At 34.9% G+C, this 22,758-nt stretch overlaps 1 protein-coding gene and 2 long non-coding RNA genes across 10 annotated transcripts in view; all 3 read left to right on the top strand.

The window, feature by feature from the left end:
- rgs6 (regulator of G protein signaling 6) overlaps window positions 1–22,758 on the top strand; it is a 132,945-nt gene that overhangs the window by 20,649 nt on the left and 89,538 nt on the right. The gene's annotated exons all lie outside the window — the stretch shown is intronic.
- Window positions 7,626–8,648, top strand: LOC137488659 (uncharacterized). The gene is made up of 4 exons (XR_011007794.2): window positions 7,626–7,701; window positions 7,982–8,021; window positions 8,318–8,345; window positions 8,539–8,648. It is a non-coding gene; the product is annotated as an uncharacterized lncRNA (long non-coding RNA).
- Window positions 8,901–9,968, top strand: LOC141379280 (uncharacterized). Its single transcript, XR_012395804.1, has 3 exons — window positions 8,901–9,019; window positions 9,148–9,251; window positions 9,831–9,968. It is a non-coding gene; the product is annotated as an uncharacterized lncRNA (long non-coding RNA).

Here is a 22,758-nt window from a genome sequence, read left to right as displayed (position 1 = left end):
GTTTAAACTCAGTTCAGCTTAGCTCATTCATCGATGCGTATTTAGTATACATTACACACATGCTTACGCCCACACATACACTATACATACATACTGTACACACATACATGCATGCATTCATTCATTCATTCATTCATTTATTCACACACAGAATGTACACATACAAGTGCGTGTGTTCATGCAAAACATTTCTAACCTAGTACACATAGATAAGGGAAGATCATTTTGCTGTGGCGAGCCCTGGTGTAGCTGGCATATTAAGCCAATGCAAGTTTGTATAATTTTATTTTTACCCTTACTTTCTCTTTCTCAGATTTAACTCTCGAAATCATGTTAAATCATGTTCTTCACTTACATACATACATTATGTATGTACAGGACATACATTAGGGCTTTTCCTAACGTAATATACCTAAAACACAGATTGCTGTAAAATTTCTTCAATGACAAGGGATCATTTTCTCTTAATTGGCAAGTTATCTGATCAATGGCAGTGAAAGAGTAAAGGGGGCCATAAGTATTGACCTCTAAAGTTGTTGAATTTTCTTTTTTCAAGTAAAGACTTTCTTCAGAATAAAATATATTATGGGGTATACTGTGAAATGTTTTGCTCCATTAAACATCAATTGGCAAGTATTTAAATTGTAGCCTCAGGTTATGGTTGTTGTTATCTGAGAGGAGGGACACCGGTTTGCATTTTAGCTCATCTGCTTCAAAGTTAAACATGACGTGTATTCAAAGATGCTCTTCAGCAGACCTCGATTGTAAAAAGCGGTTATCAGAGGTATTTTTACCTTTCTACCATATCAGTTGAACCAATCTGGCCATTCCTCTGAACCTCTCGGCAGAGTCATTTTTGGTCACAGAACTACCACTCCTTGGATATATCCCCTTTTTTTATATCACTGTATGAAAACACAAGAGAAAGTTGTGCATGAAAAGTACAGAAGATCAGCAATTTCAGAAATACTCAGACCAGCCTGACACCACATCACTCGCATTCAAAATGATGTAATGATATCCAGTTTAAACTTCAATAGATTTTCTTAACCTCGTCTTCATGCCTAAATACATTAATCTGCTGCTATGTGATTGGCCGATTAAATGTTTCTGTTTGCAAGCAGTTCACCAGGTGTGCCTAATAAAATGGCCAATGAGAGCAGTGGGTGGCAAGATGCAGCGAGATGACTTATTATTATACAGCAGTACAGTAGCTTGATGTGCTGCTCATTACCACTTCACACAAGCAGACAGAAAGGACTGGTGCCCCATTATTGCTTTGTTCTTGTTTTTGCTTGTGTGTGTGTGTGTGTGTGTGTGGGTGAGCAGGTTTGTCCTTGTGTGTTTGTGTAAATTCTGACAGCTCGGTTAATTATTTCTTTCAAGCTCTATTGAACTTATTCGGGCAAGTATTTCTTTGGGCGGATTGCTTATTTGTGTTCTTTTCTAGACTTAACCAATTAGTTCATGGCAGATAACATAGTTCGCCATCCTTCAAATGAGCACATAATATAAAACACCAAATCTGCAAACATTGTTTGAGGCATTACACAGTCAATTCATGTCCCCCTTTTTCCCCTTAGATGTTGCATTGCACTAAAGGCGTCGTCCTTGCTTTTGGGACTAGCAAGCATGAATTTGGTATTGAGACAGAATGCTGAATTCCTACAGAATATATTGTAAGGGCTTTAGGGAAAGTGGCAAGTATTCGGATCCGCTTTCAAATGTTTCCCTGCACTGTTTGAAAAACGTTCACAGGGGTTGCTGTACTGGATTAAACTCTGGAGTAAGCAATTATACAGTTTCATTTGAGGTCAGAGGAAGGTCTCATGTTTCATCCTTGCTGATTTGGGCATGTTAGCGCCTGTCTCCATCCCTGTGTTTGCTATATTTGTGCTCTGGCAATGTTTTTCTCACCCTGTGATTGTTTGTTTGCACACAAAAAGAGTCATTTACTTATTGATCTGCTGGGGCCTTGAAGTGCTGTCACAACATGATGATGTATCCCGGTGGAACGCTCCAATATGAAGGGCATTCAGGAGAAGAGAGGGGCGAACATCCTGATCTGTGTTTTTATGCGAATCAGATGCATGGACCATAAGCTGCATTACCTTTGAATACCTAATATGAATATTTATAGCTGTGATCAATTATTGAACTGTATTAAAAGGAAACAACCTCTTTGACCTAGAAGCTATTAATATTAAAAGGATAGCCCATCCAAAAGTGCTAATTCTTTCATCATTTACTCATCCACATGCCCTTTCAAACTCGTATAGCTTTCTTTATTCATTAATTCTAAAATGGTTAGTAACCAATTTTAGTTCCATCGGGGTTCTAGAATGCGAGAAATGACCAATACAAGTTACCAGGTCCAAGGTAGAAATCAATGGGTTAATGTATTTCAACCATCAAAATGGTAACTTAAGCATTCATTCATTTTCTTTTCAGCTTAGTCTGTTTATTAATCCGGGGTCGCCACAGCTGCAATGAACTGCCAACTTATTCAGTATATGCTTTACGCAGCGGATGCCTGAGAAAGATCCATAAACTTTCATTCACATACACATACACTGTGGACAATTTAGCTTTTCCAATTTACCTATGCCGCATATCTTTGGACTGTGGGGGAAACTGGAGCACCCGGGAGAAACCCACATGAACACTGGGAGAACATGCAGACTCCACACAGAAACGCCAACTGATCCAGCCGAGGCTCGAACCAGCGATCTTCTTGCTGTGAGGTGATTGTGCTACCCTCTGCGCCACCATGACACCAACTTTAGCATTGTCCCCTGTAATTTATATTAGTGTCTTGTTTAATTATTTTATTTATTTATTTATTTTTGTACAAAATTAAAGACTGGCTGTGATTTACAGAAAATGCTCATTAAAATGTTGTTCAATGTAATAACAGTTTATATACAAAAAACCTTGTTGTCCATATTCAAATATTCAAATTTCATGACTATCATATGGCAGCTCCAAAAAACAAATGAATTGTAATTTTAAATTTTTAGACTTGCAGTTGCCACTATCATTCAAACTATAGGTTTTACCCATTTATCAGCAAGACATTTTTAGCAATTTAAAAAAATAAATAATTTTGCAAAAACACCTATTTGTTGTCAACACCAGGTTGATGTCACTAACAGCAGTATGCCTGACTGTCAAGCCTAAACTTTCATTTAAGTCATGTTCTAAAAAAAAAGCACCAACATGTGATAGAAGAAATATTTTCCATATTAAAAGGATTTTTTGTTCTAACCAACACCTAAAATTTAGTTTTTTCCCCTTTAATTTTACGCCAAGAACAAATTACATTGTTTATACAGAGAATTATAAACGTTTTTTAACCTGACATTGATCACCTCAGGTACACCCTTCATGTGCTTTATTCAGTGTTAAATGCTGATAATGTGAGTCTGTATGCCATTTTATGTGACATTTATTGCCATGTTACTGAAAGCAGCAGCATTTGAAATTGAAATTTAGAACCGTGCAAAGCAACACGTATCAGTTGTTCAGTATGTACTTTTAATAATGTTAAAGAGGTTTAATATGTATTAGATGATAACCCTTGCCTATTTGTTGCAGTCCAGTAAGTGCACTATTCTGTGCTTCTGTGCGGCTGTATTTAAATTTCTGTCGTGTTTCATCTGGTTCAAACAGCCAAATTGCTCATCAATACAAGTCTCATCATGCAGTCTGTTGTTTGGACACAGGGTTACAATGCAACCTGCTCACCTAATGTTTATGTTCTTAATATTTATATTAGTTGTTAATTAATAACAATCTCATGTGGAACTCTGAATCTACATCTCATTATAGAGTCTGCTACTGTCCACCGGATGTCGCATTTTGTGGACACATACTTTGATACTGGGGTGCTGAAATATAACTGGCTAAACTGGCATTGGGCAGTTTAAAAGAACCAAAACAAAGACGGTGTTCCAGCACAGAAAGCACATTTTCAAAGCAGAATATCTGACTTTGACATACACAGCAAAATTAACAGTGTTGATTCAACTCTGAGAGAGTTAATTTTAACACTTTACCGGTGTATATATAATCCACACCGGCCAGAGTTAAAGTAACATTTTCGAAAGTGTTAACAATTTACCACTGGCTCAGGAGTTATGTGTTTTTTGCTTGTTTTATCAGTAATTATTCATATACTTTATTAAAATCCTATACATACTATGCTAGTCATGCATTATAAAACATTTCTTATGAAGCAAATGGCTCGAGAAAAAAAGGCGCCGGCAGGTGGATAATATTGCGGCCAGCCCTTAAAGCTAACAGTACACAGATTTAATATGTAACATGTACAAATGAATACCAAAAATATATTAACTACACTGAGCTAAAGCATAGCTTTGTTTGTAACGATTCAACTTAACGTTACGTTAATAAAGCCCATATTGAATCCACCTACACAGGCTTTTATTTCAAGTTACTGCTTAAGTCGAAAAAAAAGATTTACACAACTTTATAAAATACATCACTTACCTTCTGAACCTCTCCAGTTAACAATTATTTCCCGCAATCCTGGTTAAAACACACGGTGGGGTTCAAGATGGCGCCTGCAAGTAAAGTTTTAGCTGACTGAAGCGCGCACCCCGTAAAATGTCCCGAATGTATAGATGTCGCACTGCCAGTGTTAATGAGGTCAGGCTTTCGATAATTACACCAGTCAGAGGATACTCTTTACACCATCAATGTTAATTCAGCACCATAAAACAACACTTCACTCTAAAACACTGTAACACCAGGATTTTAACTCTGGCAATTTTACTTTGTAGTTTTTTAAGATAAGCAAGAATGTTCACTTGGGATGTTTCTTAAATACAGTATCTGTATTTTTATGCTTTAAAAGAGTCAAAGACCTACATATAGCACTTTTAATGTCACATGTTATTTGACATGTTTAATTAGATCGTTATATTTATTGTTCCTCATCTCTAACCTGCTTACAGGTTTTGAACTTCTTAAGGGTGAGTAAATGACTAAATTTAAATTTTATATAGAGTGCCTCTTTATTGTCATGGTGAGATTAGTATCAGCAGCCTGGGTTGCTGTGCTGTTAGGCTTGGAATAAGAAGAACAGATGCTGATATTGTTGCAGTGCACAGTTTTGTCTGGACAATCCGCTATTGGGCTGCATTAGCATATGGCTGGATGAAGGTTATTGTATGCTGAAACAATCACATCATTTGCAGTTAAAAAGAGCTAGAGCCCTAGTTTCCAAGGTGTTATTTCACGAGCATAATGAAGGCGGCCATTTCAAAGGCAGCCATTCTATGAAAATGGCATGAAGACCTATTCATGCTATGGGTGTGCAAAGACCACTTCTTGTGAATGTGTTATGAGCCAGGCCTCACGCATTAGGTGTAAAGATTTGGACTGAAGGCTCTTTCGAACAATAGAAAGATAAACCTCTACTTATAATTCACCTTCTCAATAGAGCACCTGGTTCTTCATAAATCTAACTGTTTATAAATTTAAAAATAGCCCTCATGCACATTTTCTTAAAGGTTGCACAATGAATCTTACCAAAGAGCACTTCTCAGTAGACACATGCTGTGTATGTGATAAAATATACACAGTAATGTAAACTTTAACTTCAACATAAACTTGGTTGGTTCCAATGAGGTCATTTAATCTGGTTGCATCCTTCATGTAAAGAGAATATTCATAGATTAGGCGTATTCAGCATTGGAAGAAATGTTTCTCACAATTTAGAACTATTGGCAAATCTATGTGGGAATGTGGGAACAATTGGGACTATGGATGACGAGTAATAACTGTCAATTTTTTGAAACTGAGTTTAAAGTTGACCAACCGAAGGCTGTATAAATATGTAGCTACCCGCCGGTTATTAAAACAGTCCACGCTTCCCAAATACTGATATCCATGCATTTCATTTATCGAACACCGTGAAAATTAAAATGATAAACAAACAAACCAAATGTTTCACACAAACACTTACAAAAGGACACCAAAATAATCAAATAATATGCAAACAAAGTTTCGTTTACCATGTTGGCTTGATAACCAGCTGTAGAATAATCAGGAGCATTTAACATGTGTCTGCATTGAGATCTCACTATGCTGTCCAAACCGACTCTCGCAGGTTAAATGAATCAACCTCCGACTCAAGCTAACCGGAAACATGGAAATTTGTTACATAAACATACACCAGTATACATTCAAATAAAGCAAAACAATAAATAACTACACTGTAAAAAATTTCCAGGTTTTCACAACAAGTTACTGTAATTTTTCACAGTAAATTACATTAGTATCCCTTCACAGTATTTAACTGAAAAATTCACAGTAATATGTTGTATTCATAATTTTATTGTGAAATTACGGCAGGTAGCATGATTACAGCAAATTACTGTGAAAAGGGCTATATCTTTTGCACGTTAGTTATAGAAATTCAAACCTTTTTTAAACTCAACGTAGAAATTAATACAAATGAACTTTTAACAGATAATAACAGAATGTTATAGCCCCCAAAACGATTTGATTACCAACATCTTTTTGATTGTACTGCACCTTTATTTAATTTTATACAGTTAACATAGAATAGGAAATAATATTTGATGAACATAACTGTGTGCTTAGCCAAAACATAATAAACTGGAATAAAAAGTAATTAATTAATGAAACCAAAGACTGTAAACAGCCAACAATTATTTCAATGTCAGGGTAAATGTCTGCTTTAGAAGGTTTCATGAGTATTGGGCACCTGTCATCGCCTGGAGGTCACTAATCTCAGAATTAAATATATATATATATAAATTATTATTTTTTTATCTATATAAATAAACCACAGATTAGAGTTTTAAACAACTACATTCTAGCATGAAAAACAGTTAAAACTTCATTTTCGGACGCATATAGAGCCATCGAAGACGGGGCAATTGTCCCAATGTCTAGCCTGAAGACAGGCGCCTCTCGGCGGATACATGAGTAAAGAGCGCCGTTACCGCCTGGAGGTCATAGATCTCCGCTACCGGCAAAACACACTTAAAATTACACACAATCTTTACTAACAGTCCACAGATTTGAGTTTTGAAGAACTACATTCTCGCATGAAAAAGTGTTAAAACTTTATTTCATTACATATTACAAGCAATATTTATAATATTATGTGCCTTCTCATCCACCATTACAGCTTGATGCAGCTTGGTGCGAAATGAATCCTGGGAGGAAAAAATAATAATTCTCAATACACTCCAAACGAACTTTATTCTTATTGTTAAAGTCAGAGATATGTAATATTTTGAATGGCTAAGAAAATAATTAACTTTATATTTCAATCAATATATTACTCTTGCACTGCTTCGGTTCAGGACTCGTGTGACATTGAATCAGATTCAGATATTTTATCAGACGTGTTCATGAGCTCGAAGTGATCAACAAGCAATTCGTGTACAAGCAGTACACGAACCAAGCAATATGATGAAATATTAATGAATTATATGTTTGCGTCTTACAATATTATACAAAACGGAATCGTTTTCAGGCGAATTCGACTCTTTACTGTTCACTTAAAGGAGCCGAATTCGACTCTTTACTGTTCACTTAAAGGAGCCGATTCATTGAACAGAACTGACTCGACTCGACCGCAAACAAGCGCCATCACCACAGACAACGCCGTCGTCTCTTCACCCAACGGATTCATCCTCGGTAAGTGTTAAAATATGACTTTTGTCCGTTAAATGATTGTTGTATGTGTATTTCTGTATAGTGTATGTCATTTAACAGGAATTTACCGAGTAACTTACTTTAGTTGTACTCGCACGGACAGGGTTTAAGCGCGCCTTTTTTTTAAAGCAAGAAATTAACGACGCCAGATGGTGATTGTAGTGTTTTCTGAGGTATTAGCATAACGTTAACGTTAGTTCCTGAAAAAAAGAAAGGGAATTTTCTTTAATTAACTTCTTGTTAACTGCATTTTCTGTTTCAGTACAAGACTGAAGTAAAGGTGAAATGACTATAACGTTAAGGTAAACTCTGACCTTCACTTAAGTTAACGTTACGGTTAGTGACCATCATGTATGTTAATTTTGTTCACTGTAACGTTAACGTTAAGTTAGTTAAATAAACTAAACTCATTATGAAACAAGTCTTAACTGTTTTATTAAATGAGGCTTATAATACAATTCAGTTGTATTCTTTTAAACTAACACTAACACAGTACATATTGTATATTTCTCACTGGTGTTAATGCAGTGCTAACATTTACTAATGAGAACTAATTGTATATTGTCACTAACTGTAGATTTTATTTTTTGGTGTTCAGGTGTACCTGATAATAGCTAAAGTGTGAGGTGAGTAAATTCTGAGCACACAAATATAACCTAAATTCATTATCACAATCTAAACCTATATATATATATATATATATATATATATATATATATATATATATATATATATATATATATATATATATATATAGAGTGTGTGCGTGTGTTAGGTTGAGTCTTATTCTACTCTTATTATATTCAAATTTTTTTACAGCCACAGATGTTGAAACACTGATGCTACCAATCAACCCTCGCTTGATTATTAAAGGTAATGTTGATGCCTTCCTCATTTTTATTAAATTTTAAATGTCAGGTTTTTCACAGATTTGTTGTGAGCAGTTTCTTGTACACACTCTTTTTCTTCTTCCAGAAGTTCCACCACTACCTCCAGTAGTAGTAAATATTAGACAAAGATTTTTTTAAACTATAGTTTTTATTTTTATTAGCAATTTTACTGGGCATGTGTGTTTGTTTGCTTGGTTTTTAATAGGCAGAGCATGGAATGTCAACTTTGTTTCTACAAACAAATTTAATTATTCACAAACACCTCTAATTTAGTCCTTCTTTCCCCCTTTTAGTCTTATTCCTTGGAGGGTCGTGTGGTCATGGGACCTCACCTGGATTTCACAACTGACTTTGAATCTGGTCTGAAACTGAAGTATGCTGAAGTTGCCTTTTGCACTCTGGAATTTAAGGTAATGTATACAATAAATATTGTAACTGAGGGCTTGTTTTGGCGGGGGGGGGGGGGGGGGGGGGGGGGGTTAAACAAGGAATGTATAGGAGCACAAGTCATGACTCCCCTTGTCCCCTTGTTATAAAGGGCCGTGTTGCAGACACAAATTGTTTGTCTGTGCTGGAGACCAGAGGGGAAGCTGTCTTTAAAAGGATGGGGCTCTTATACCATATGTGAAGTTACCTATTCAGGTGAGTGGATTACATACAAGTCATTGCAAATGCATAAATAGTGGGAAATTTTTACTGGGCAGCACAAATTAAGTGAAACTCAAAAAACGTTGAAAAATATTTGGAATATTTGCAAAAAACTTGATTGAAATGAATACAACACAAGTGCTGTATCACTTCAATCAAGTTTTTTTTTGCAAAATTTTCCTAATATTTAAATCATAAAAAATTAGCTTGATGCAAGAAACATCCTGCTAGTATTCAAGAGCAAGTGCTGTGATGCACGTGTTAACTTTGCAATAAGTGTGAACCCAGCATTAGATTATAGTCTGTAAACAGAAGATGTAAATCAAATCAACTGTTTTAAAATGCTCTGCCTAGGTCATTAAAACCACTATTTGTTGTTGGACTGTTCTTGATTGTGTGTTTGTGATGGAAATGCTTTTCAGATGTTTTTGTTTAAATGATTGCAGTTTGACTGAGCTACAGTATTGTCAGCATGTTCAAACTGAGCTAACAGTAATTTTGCTCTCTAGTGCAGCAGTAGTGTCCCAGTAGTGTTGTATGAAGCTAACTGTTTGTCTGCCCTTTTGCTTATAGGTGCTTTTTGGGCACCAGTTTGGAGATGGGAGACAGACGAAGTCAAAGAAGCAGAGAAGACACATCAACCAGCAAGTGTGTAAAATTATCAGGAAAATGATTGACCTTGAATAGACGACTGCCTAATTTAGCAAGAAGTTTTGTCTCTCTCTCTCATGTGTGTGTATATATATATATATATATATATATATATATATATATATATATATATATATATATATGAATATATATATATATATATATATATATATATATATATATATATATATATATATATATATATATATATATATGAATATATATATATATATATATATAATGAGAGACAGAGAGAGCGCACTCTGAAGCACTGCTTTTTATATGTAAGCTACATATGATGTCAGATTTTTTTATGAATATGTTCTTATAGTATTTTTTGAGGCTTCACCTTCACCTTTTGAAAGTTTTCTGAAATGTTTACACAGATGTCATTAAGCTGTTAAATAAATCTGTAAAATGTATGTGTGTTTGTTTTTATTTTGATTTTAGAGTCTTCTCAGATCACCCAAAAATGAAGATTCTGTCGTCATTTACGCATCCTCAGGTTGTTTGGACACAAAGAGGATTATTTGATATTTTTATTCCTGTGTTTAACAAAAAAACATTTTTAACAGAGCTGGAACAACCTGAGGGTGAGTAAATCAAGATAGAATTTTCATTTTTGTGTGACCTAAAATTGCTTTGAAATTTTAAAGCACCAAACTGTTAAATTACAGTAATCCGGGATATAATTGTAACTTTACAGTTAAATCAGGTATTTAAACTGCAACCTACTGCTAAATCACAGTAATCGTTTTGCAAATTCACAGTAAAATATAGTTAATTCTACAAGATAATACTGTGAAATCACAGTAACAGACTTTATTATCTACTGTAAAGTTACAATATATGGTTGTAATTTCACAATAATTTAATGTGACAAAACCACAGTAAATTACTGTGAACTACCTCACAATAATTTACTGTGAATTTACATACAGTAATTTACTGTGAAAGTAATGCAATTATTAGCCAGTAATTTACTGTGAATTTAAGGTCAAATTTTTTACAGTGTAGAAATACAAGCTGACCGAGCAGAGTCAGCTACAAAATAAGATTTACATTGATGTTTGTTTTGATAGGATGGGTTACAATTTGGTTAAGATGTAACTATTTGAAAATCTGCAAACCAAGCATTCAAATAAATAAAACACTGAGAAAATCGTCTTTTAAAGTTGTCCAAATTATGTTTATATCATTACTGACCAAAAATTAAGCTTTGGTTTATTTACAGGAGGAAATTGACAAAATATCTCCATCTAACATGAACTGTACTTAATATTGTAATGATTTTTTGGCATGAAAGCAGTTTAATGTTTTTGACCCATACAATGTATTATTGCCAATTTCTATAAATATGCCTGTGCAAAATTAAGTTTTTGTCGTCCACAATTTTAGTTTTAGGAACACTATTTGAGGGGTAGTAAGTTCCTACTTTGGAGCAGGGTCTAATTCAGTAAATATAGGAACTATAGTGTTATTATATGCTGGTTGGGTGAATTTTGGCTATTTAGTATAATGAGAAAGTATTTTAAAATATTACAAGACATACATATACAGAAAACTATTTAACTTAGGCCTTTTTGACAACAGTGTTTGTCCCTTTCTCAACATTTCATCTTCATTGTCCTGGAAAACATAAAGCACCATGATTTTTGATTATGGCCTCCTCCATCCTTCAGTTGTTGATTTAGTCGAATTCAGTGCTTTATGTCAATGTCAGTCGGCTTACATGACTTCCATGTTGTATAACATTGTGTGAATGCAACCAAGAATTCAGTACTTAGGGAACTTGGCCTGCTGGTGAGTACCTTTGACTTTCTGTTATTTTAATTATCTGTGAAGGCTCTTTTTTTTGTTCTGTCAAATCTTAAACATGCACACACAATCAGAAAATCATGGTGTATCACAAATTAGAAGATATTATCAATATTATGCAGAAATCATCATTGACATTTCAGCTGCTAATGTTTCCATTTGTTAACTAGTGGTCTCGTAGCTTTTTTTACACCCTTTACATGCATAAAAGAGGCTGTTTTTTCATCACAGTATTGGTGAGAGGTTAGTGAGAAGTCTTGCACAAGCAGCATCTCAATCTCTGGTGTCTACAGACTTGTTTCATATTTTCACATTTGCTATTGTGAATGTATAATCATAGCTGTAATTACCTCAATGTAAATCCCATAAATATCATATAGTGTGTGTTTAAAATAATCAGGATGGACCGGATGTGTCTGCAAGCAGATTGAGATTGATTTAAATGCCTTGTATTACCTCAAATTATTACTCATATAATCAGACCTGGAAAGTGGAACCAGCCGAGGTCTTGGCCATCATTAAGTTGTTTTCATTGGTTGTTGGAAATTTTCTTTTGCTAGGGTCTTGCTACTGTACAGTATAGTGAGGTATTCATAGTTATTAACGTGTTAAGTAGTTGCTAAAGTTTTTATTTTTTTAAAAAAAGGGCTTGCATACATTTTACATTATATACTTTAAAGTGAGAATTCAAGTTTTACACACACACGCACACATGCACACACAGTTAATATAAGAACTTTTCACTGAAATGTCCTTGTGGGTACTAGATATGTTGTGAAACCCCACTTGGAAACCATTATTTTCATGAGTGCATTTTAGAATTGTGTTTGATTCTTGTTTCAATGTGTCCATAAGTTCTGAAAACGTGTTGTTGTACAGAGGCCAAATGTGTATTGACTGTATTATAAAAGTGTTTTGTGCAGGACTTGTCAAATGTTTTAGGAAATCTAAGCATGTATCATATTTAGCAGTATCCTATAGAAATCAAGATTAAACTGAGTTATTGGGAAAAATATTTCTTGCTAGTCATTGCGTTTGCGCAATGCTGATAAGGTTGGTCAGATTAAGTCAGTTCAGGTGCTGCTCGTGAGACTATGATTAATAAACTAGAATGAACTGTACCAAGCCTAGCACTACTGCTCCTTAAAGACATCAGCAGGAAGCCACTCTCCTAAGGGACTGAGATTTAGTAATGGACAGTAATGACTTACAGGACCTCAATCCTTTTCTCTATCAGTTCTTCTCAGTAGACCAGTCATTTGCTCAAGAAAGAGAAAGATTTAGTTTAAACGGGTCATGAACTGAGAAATGTAAATTCCCTGGATATTTTGACAAATAATATGTCTTTGTACTAGTCACATCCTATAAGTTTCAGAACTTAAAACTTTATCTAAAAACATTTTATTGAAGCCAGTAATTAGATGATAGATTTGATTTTTATTAGATAAATTGCTTTGAAGACAACACCCCACTGTGCAGTGCCAAATTATGGAAAAGTAGTCTTCGCATTGCCTTTCTTCTGATACCAACATTAGGTAAGAGTGGAACTATTTTATTTCTTTTAATTAAATTTTCAAACCATATCAGTACCAACTCAGGCCCAATCCCAATTCTGTTTTTGTACCCCTTACCCTTGGCCCTTGAAACAGAGTGTGAATGGACACACCCTTAAGAAATGGGACAGCACTACAACATCTGCACACGTCATCATGTTATCACCATCCCTTGCTTCATTTAAGATTGAGGATCCCGACTGCTGTAGTTACTCCAGTTGATTTATTTTTTGGTAATTATAGGGCATATATTATGTTATCTTAACAATGTTATGTGTCAATAAGATCGTAACTGTATTGTGTATTTAGACCGTGACCAATATGGTCACGGTCTAAATCTATGTAAACACATGAAAACAACATTAACATTATACCAGACATTGTAAAAAGGCCATTTCAGCCACTAGACTTTTCTGACAGGGTATTCGAGTGTCAGATGTGAAAGCATGTTGTGAGACTACTATAAAGGAGTAATTACTATGGATTTTTGATAACGAAATTAAGGTTTTTTATTTTAGCGTTTTTAATTTTTTTAAAGCATGACGGTGAAACACAAACGCCGTTATGAATATATTAAAACAATGCTTGTTTGTTGTTAAAATTCGTAATAATAACAAGAAAATACTCATTTGTGTATCTCCTAACTTCTGTGTGCAGCCATGCGGTTGTTGTAGATGGTGTATTCTGTAAATTTTTGTACCCCTTGGTTTCGAGTGTGGTCCTGAAAAATCTCTGTTTTAAGGTTTATCTGGCCCTTAACCTTAGCTTTCCATCTTCAAGCAAATGAGAATTGGGGCACCCCTACCCCTTCGCGGGAACACACAAAACGAGGGGTAGAGGCAAGGGAAAGGGCTAAGGGAATTGGGTTTGAGCCTAGTCCTTTGATCACTGCATTTTACCACTGATTTGTTCACAAATAAGGTAAAATTTGACTAGATATTTTAAAAGATCGTCTATTAAGCATGTAGACTGTCAAACATTAATGCAGAAGCATTAATGCAGAATTAATGCATTAATTCACACAGCTACCCTATACCAACTTTCAAAAGCCTTTAAAAATGCAAAACTATAAGCCAATCATGCCAGTGGCCAAACTGGCCACAAATCGACAGTCTGCTATACCTATTCAAAACAGGAAACAAGATCAAAACAGGAAACAAAATATTACTTTTTTGGTGCAAAATGGTAGTAACATTATAAGTTGATCTCATAGAATAATACAAAATACTATAAAATTCCAGTTCATCTGTTTATTTCAACAAAAATGAACTACCTTGCATTTACATAGCAAATTACCTCAAACAGTAATCTATCCTTGTTCTCACACAGCTTTCTTTTAGTTGTGAGCGTTATGGAGGCCAAATGGCGCACTACAGATAAGCCAGCTGGATAAAACACAGACATGCAAGTAAAGTAGCGGGTCCCTCATGGCGATGAGATAGTTTGGTCTACTTTGTTGTTTGCTCTTAGAATAATACATTGTATAAATGATGAGATCCTACCGCGAGCAGCTCATCATTAAGATTCACTCTAAGTTACTATAGTGCAAATAGTGCAGTAAACAATAAAGCAGTTATCTGCATGAATTATTCATGATGTGGTGCACGATGAGAAGCACAACGCCCAGTATCAGGGGACATGGTGGAGTTTAAAAATGGCCGAAAGGTCAATGACCTCTGTTCGTTTGTAAATCTGCCTTTAGGGAACAACTCTAAATTTAGGCTTGTGATGTTGCATCCTGAAATGACAGATGAGTCTGGGATTTTTTTTATTTTTTATTGAGGCCTATTGACGCAGAGGATGTTGGTTCCCATAAGTCATGTAGATGGAATGATTGCAGTCAGCGTATTGGCCGTGAGCAAAATGCTCATCTTATCTAGCAGAGACTCAAAGCCTCAGTGATTCAGAATGCACTACCCTTGATTATGAATGTTTCTCCCTTTTAAGTGTTTCAACTGGCAGACACCGATAAGGCCAGTTGCTGTTTGAATTGGCGAGCTGCTATCGAGTCCCGGTGGGCTGCTCCTGCTTTTAAATATGGACGAAAAGGTGAGATAGGAGGCAGAAAAGGGAGAGAGGGATTTAGGTGAAGAGCATTGATAGTGACATTTGATTTGTGTTTACTAAAGGCTAGGCTATCTGAACAGCATTTAGCTTAATAAAGCATTGAAGGATTAGCATAGCGGTAATGAAACTCTTGCCCTTGGCATTTTAACCGTCCTCGCCGAGTCACAACCTGCGCCTCGTTGGCATTCTGTCTGCTGGCCGCTTATCCTCACCTGCGACCTTCCTGTTTAATACAGGAAAAAGTAATAACCTCAGTTTACATTAGTTATATTGTCGTGCCTTGTTTAAATGCAGCCTCTGAAATCGAACCTGTTTGATCTCCCTGTGTAATGAGGCATTTAATCCAGGTTGGTTCAACACGGAGAGAGCATCGCCGTTTTGCACTGTCTAACATAGTCACGCCACAGAGACAAGTGGCGTAATCACAGAGAAAGTGCCAGAAAGCCGGGCTGGGTGATGGATAAATAATTGAAGTGTGGGATGGCAGGATTAGAGGCTGGCATTGAAGGGCGCAGCTCTGTAAATTTGCGAGTATGTGTGTGCGCGCATGAATGGTTGATGAAGACAGCTGTGGGACAGTTTAAGAGCTCATTAAGATGCTTTTGCAGAGTCCATTGTCCATTGTAAAGAAAGCCTAAGGGAGACGGCGGAAAATGTGCAGGACTGAGAACCGCCTTCAGATTTCTGTCTGTTCATTTGTTTTAAGACACAAAAGTACTGGCCTGTCAGTGGAACATGTACACCGTGTTTTTTTTTTTATAATAATAATGTGTGTATTTTTAGCATTGTATTAAAAATGATGTAAGTATTTTCTACCAACAATGTGGTTTGCTGATTTTTGCATCATTTATTCACATTCATGTCAATTCCAGACTTGGAGTAGATACAACAAAAGGTTTAGATTTTTAAAATGCTTTTTTTTAAATGTTCAAAAACCAATCACTGAACGTTCCTTTGTTGAACCAATAATGATTCCTCTGTGGCTTTACTGTGAAATAGGGATATAATGAAGCATTTTACTTGCTGTTGTTTTGTTTACTTGCATATGTTCTGAGAAGAAAATGAATTTGTGCTGGTTTAAAGTGACACAAATGCTAGCGATGGGATTTCTGGCTCATTTTGGGGGAAACTATAAACTATTCAGATGTAATCCAAACAAACCACACCTAAAATGGAACATGGTGTGCTGTATAACAAATGGAAATTAAATGACAATGTGCAAAACAGAAGCAACACTGGGAGCCAACTCGTATAAATCATTTAAAGGATCTGGCTGGCAGAGAAAAGGATTTACATTTTTGTTGCATGTTGATTTAAAGTTTCCTACGAATAATGTTTTCATTATGAAATTAATGTTGAGTCACAATAAAGAAAAATCTGCATTTTTAATTGTTTATTGCGAGTTATTAAAGTCCCTGAGAAAGTCAAACTAAGCAAAATGACTTTGTTAGCTCACATTGTTAGTTTAGTGGTGATCAATTCTTCTTTGCATGTCATTAAGAAAAACAAATTAGTTTGCCCTTCTAATCTTTAATTGAAATCTGAAAATACACTTACTTTGAGGTAATGGGCATGGCTAACGCTGCTCCAATTGTCAGTTGACAACAAACAGTAATGTAAGCAGGAGTAGTCTATTATTAGGTTGTAATAACTCTTCTAAAACCCCTTCCCGATCTTTCTGAATGAAATGCCTTCTATACTACATCCATTCAACGTGCGGTAGAAAAAACAAGCCACGCCCACCTTTTGCTCATTTAAAATTCAGTTTTTCCAGGAACTGCGTCACATTATGAAAACAATAACAACAGCAGGTTCCGGTTCATTTGGGAATTGAAATTACATTAGAGCCAGGAAGATAAACTGTGAATGATTAGTTTATTAAAAGTGTCTGCTGAAAGAAAAAGTGTAAATAAAGTTGCAGTTGCAAGATATATAATAAGCTTAGTTGATGCTAGACTTTAACAATCGCAGAGAACAAAATGAAGTAAACCTTAAATGTTTATTTAGTCTTCACTTTGATAATAAATAAAGCATTAAAAAGACTTAAAGCACACAAATATTAATAAATTAATAAAATGTAACACACCAATGTAATCATATTTGTCATTACTTAAAGGATTAATTTCAAAATTCACCCCCAAAAAATGTATCTTATTTACTTACTTGTGTCATTTCAAAACTGTATGAACTTTTTCTTCATACTGTACATGGAGAAATTTCTCTTTTATCTGACCATACAATAGAAGTCATTGTTATTCCAAACTCTTTGATTAGAGTTCTTCAAAAATTTGTGTTCCACAAAGAAAGTTTGGGATGACAATAGGATGAGTGATAGCATTTTCAGTAACACTTTAGGTCACAATTCACAGTATTAACCAACCATTAACTTAACACTATTAGCTTAATAAACTACTAATGATTAATAGTTAGTAAGTTATAAGTTGTGTTTAGGTCTTGGGTAGGATTAGGTATGCAGAATAAAATCACACTTTATAACTACTAATTAACAGTTAATAGCTTAAAATTAGGCGGTTAATAATCCAGAAGTTAAAAGTTCAAGAAACCCTTGAGTACTTTAAAAAAAAAATTGAACAGATTTGAGTGTGTTGAGCATCAGTTAAGACAACGTTAGCACATGTCAGCTTTAATCATGGGGAAAACTGGATAATTTTGAGCTTTTGTCGACTAATTTCATCTTCTCGGTTTTAAATCATTTTTGAGGGCTAATCAAAATCGGTGACGTAGCGCAAATCTGCTGGTGGACTGATGACACGTCGGTTTCTTATTAATATTTATAGTGGAGTATTCGTATCCTATATGAGAAGACCCTGCTTCTTAATTATTCATGACTGCACATGCTTTCCGAAGAAAAGGCAGACCTGCCAACATGTGAGACCCAATGAGGTGAGACCGTGTCCGCGTATGGCAAGCAGTATTTAGCTGCTCATGAAGGGTCACAACATTATTTGTTTGTTTCCATGAGTCACAGGGTTTGTTGCATAGTTTTCGCCACGATGCTGCCAGGGCCGATACAGCAAAGCTGTTAGTTTGCAGCAAGCATTTTTGTCGAAAAAGCTGTACAAGTATTGGACAATGGCAGACATTGTCTTTTATGAGCTGAGTTTGTTACCATTCAGACACACATATATATGTGCTGTTGTGTGTATCTGTGTCCTCCAGATTAACTACAGAGCTAATGGTTGGAATAGATAGAGCAAGAGACCTGCTGCACTGCTATTCACTGTGTCTGCATTTAGATTGGGGATTCAGGAGGAGAGAGGATATTCTTACTATTCTTACTTACTTTGATTATTTTTATAACGATAGAACAAATTGTGGTTATGTGTATATGAAATTACGAATAACATATGTAGCAGGGCATTCAATTACTGTTTTTTTTTTTTTTTTGCATTTTAAATTGCATATAAACTATGAAATCATGGGTTTCACGGTTTTTCTCATTTTGTGAGCCAACTGTTGTTCGCTCTCCTCTTTTTCCCCTGCTCTGCCAGCCATGCCCACTCCTCCCTCTGCTCACAGAGCTCCACACCCATGATGAAGCATTTTTTGAAAAAACCCTGAGGTAGCCTTAAACTAAAAGAGGGGGGTTTTATGGCCTTTTAATAGCATAAATTGTGACCTAAACTAAAGTGTTACCAAATAATATGTTTTTCTGTAAACTGATCCATTAACAACATTAACAAATATGTCTATTTATGTAAAATATTTAGACATTGACATGTTGTGTTATCTTTAATTTATTCCAGATGAGCATATTTGTGTGCTTCACACCTTTGAATGCTTTAGCTACATGTCAACAAAGTGGGGCAAGCCCAGGCTGTGCTTCTGTTCTGGACTGGGCACATCAAATCACATGAGGTCTGTCTGCACCTCGTCCATATGCTTCCAGTTTTTGTGGTGTGAACGCGAGGCATATGCCCCTGTGCCTTTTAAACGAGCAAGACTGAGCAGATGCTCTGCCCACAAGAGATAAGTATAGATTTTCTAGATCTCACCCTCTCCTTCGTCTGTGGGCTCTATTAAGACCTGGACACCGTACAATCCGTCTCGGGTGACAGCCACTGTTCATTAGCCCATCATACTGAAATAAATGACAAGCCTGTTCACATTTTTACTCTTTCTGCAAAATTTCAGCTGTCCACTCCATCTTCCTCTATTCCTCTCTTCTGTCTCTTTATTTTCTCCTACGCACAGGCGTTCACATATTCTCCCTCCTTCCATTGCTCTCAATTTTTGTCACACTGGTGCACAAACATTATTTTTCTGTCTTTCTCCTTCACTTGACTTGCTGTCGTTCTCCTGCACTCTGCATCTCTCTCTCTCTCGTTCTCTCTCTCACACACGCATGCAGACATGCACACAGCTTTCTGCTTTACACATGGTTGCGGCTGCTGTGGTGCTTATCTCTTCTGGGAGTATAATACTGTATATATATTTTTGCTACATGGGAACAATTCTCAGACACACTCTCAAATATACACTGCATGAAAATAATTGCCAATGCCAAGCCAGTGCTGGGGAGATATTAAAATCTGCAGCTTGTCCAGCTACTGTATAAGCTACACCATTACAACAAAATATTTCATGAAATTAAACAATGATGAATTTATCATTTAATTAGCACTTTATTTGCCCAGCACAAAAACACTGAGAACTTTTAAATAGATAAATAAGAATTTTGTTATAAGGTGATATATTTTATGAAGTCTGAAGTATTAGCCCCCCTGTTAATTATTTTGCCCCATTTCTGTTTAACTGAGAAAGAAGATTTTTTTCAACACATTTCTAAACATAATAGTTTTAATAACTCATTTCTAATAACTGATTTATTTTACCTTTGCCATGATGACAGAAAATATATATTTTCAAGCCACTTCTATACAGCTTAAAGTGACATTTAAAGGCTTAACTAGGTTAAATAGATTAACTAGGCAGGTTAGGGTAATTAGGCAAGTTATTGTATAACGATGGTTTGTCCTGTAGTCTATCGAAAAAAATATAGCTTGAAGGGGCTAATAATTTTGACCTTAAAATGTTTTCTTTTTTAAATTTAAAACTGTTTTTATTCTAGCCAAAATAAAACAAATAAGACTTTCTCCAGAAGAAAAAATATTATCTGACATACTGTAAAAATTTCCTTGATCTGTTAAACATCCTTTGGGAAATATTTAAAAAAAAAGAAAAAAAATTAAAAGGGGGTTTAATAATTCTGATTTTAAATGTGTAAGTTTGTTTAATTGAACAGAAATGATAAAAACAAATAAATAAAAGGATATTAACTAAAGCTTTAGCAAATATTTTAATGCTTTTTTTTTATATAGGCATTGTGTTCAATTAATATTTCTTAAAATAGCATGCATTCTTGTTTGCTTCTATAAATGTTTTGTTAAAGTACAAATGTTCTGTAGGCACCCCAAAGTTTTGTTTTTATGGCATCTTGGCATTTAAAATACTGTTGGAAACCTTTATTATTGAGAGTATATCTGAAGACTTACCCAGTGTGGCCACCAAGTGAAATTACTTGACTTAAAGTCCAAGAATAAGATGCATGAATCCATTAGCTATAGTTTTATAGGTACTGCATGAATCCATTAACGATATGTTCTTTACAACTGTCCTCATTAATAGCATTGCATTTCTTTACTCCAGAGCTTGCTTGTTATTCCTCTTTCTCACAAACATGTTAGTGCATCATGACTTGTGATTTGTCTGTTTCACTAATGAACTGAGTTTTATCATGACTCACTGACAGTTTGAACCTCCTCGCGACCTGCAATTCTCCCAAAATATCTTAAGCTGAAGTAAATACAATAAAAAAAAACAGATCTCATAACTACCACAACCTGTTCATTACTTTAGTTCTAAGGCAATGACTGAGCAAGTTACATTAATGTGCATCATTTAACCAGGATCTATTAGTTTGCCTAAATGAAACACAATTAAATACTACAATCTGAATTACATCAATCATATGAATGACCCTTCTCTACTTTTGTGTATCAAATTAAACCACAAATGTTACCTGGCCCTAAGCCATAATTAACAAAGTAAACTACATTTGATGAGACTGTAAATTGCACTAACATCTGTTAAATGCACATTTGCCATGCATGCTGCATACCTAATTGAGCATCAAGATAAAACTATTTAATTGTTGCACTAATTCATATTTTGTTTGGCCAGACAGACTTTTTTTGTAGGCTGGATATGCCTCCATTGTCTTAAGTGTGTTTCCTCTCCTGCTTGAAGAATGATGCAACTGAATGCAGATTCCCCAATAGATCTGACTCATCTACTGTCAGATGTGAGCGTACTGTAATGCTGAAGCTTGTGTTTGTTTGTTTGGTTTTTTGTTTGTAGAGGATAATTTTGGCCATAATTGAGGAACAAAAAATGACAATTCCTGCCTTCTGTTCTTCAGTTTATTGTTAATGATGCATTTATGCTTGAAGAATTCATTTGGGATCTAGATTTTATCCAGACCTAATGTATTTTCAAGGTTTGCATTTTTTAGCATGTACTTTATTTCTTTTACCTAATGCAAATGCATTTATGCAACAAGTAAAGAGCAGCTTTGTTATACATATAAATCCATTCATTTTGTGGGAAATTTAGTTGTATTTAATTCAAATGTAAATTAAATATTTGTTCATTTTTGTGTTCTGTTGACTGAAAGAATAACTCACTTAGAAGATTTTCACACTGGTTCTTCTTGTTTTTCTCAAGAAGTGGACCTCAATTTCACGTTAATTGTGAGATTAAATTACTGCATTTTAGTGACATTTTAACTATTTTTAACTGGATTAGCCAAACATATTTCTAATAGATTTAGAATAAAGAATTTAAAATACAAATGTATTATATCATATATCATTAGAAAGAAAAAAAAAACAGAAATGTGTTTAAGTTTTATATTAAAAGCTGTGGCCTATTTTCATTTATTAGGCAAATAACAAACTGGCTAGCACATTTAACTTTTCATTGGTCATTTTTTGTTCTAAGAATAAGTTCAAGATTTAGAGAAAAGTTACTTGTAAAACATTTTCTTCATTCTCAACAGTAGGGTAGAGAAGAGAAGAGAACTTCACTTCTCTTACATCAAATCTGGTGTTTTCTTGCAGAACTGGATGTTGAACCAAGGTTAATGAATGAACGAAAAAACAAAAACTAGAAAAAAAAAAAAACATTTTCGTTAACTGAAATAAATATTAAAACTTTTTTTTTTTTTTTTTTAAACTAGATCTAACTGAAACTGAATTGTGTACTTACAACACTAACTGAAAATAACCACAATTACAGCAAAAACATTGTAAATTCTTGCAGGAGTAATGTCCTGTCTCCTGTCTCTAATCTACCGCACAATTTAAACACAGCAGCAGCTGAATGCTACC

The sequence above is a fragment of the Danio rerio genome, chromosome 20, assembly GCF_049306965.1.
Source record: "Danio rerio strain Tuebingen ecotype United States chromosome 20, GRCz12tu, whole genome shotgun sequence".
Taxonomy (NCBI): domain Eukaryota; kingdom Metazoa; phylum Chordata; class Actinopteri; order Cypriniformes; family Danionidae; genus Danio; species Danio rerio.
Note: the sequence above shows the minus strand (reverse complement) of the source record. Positions and strands in the feature narration are given on the sequence as shown.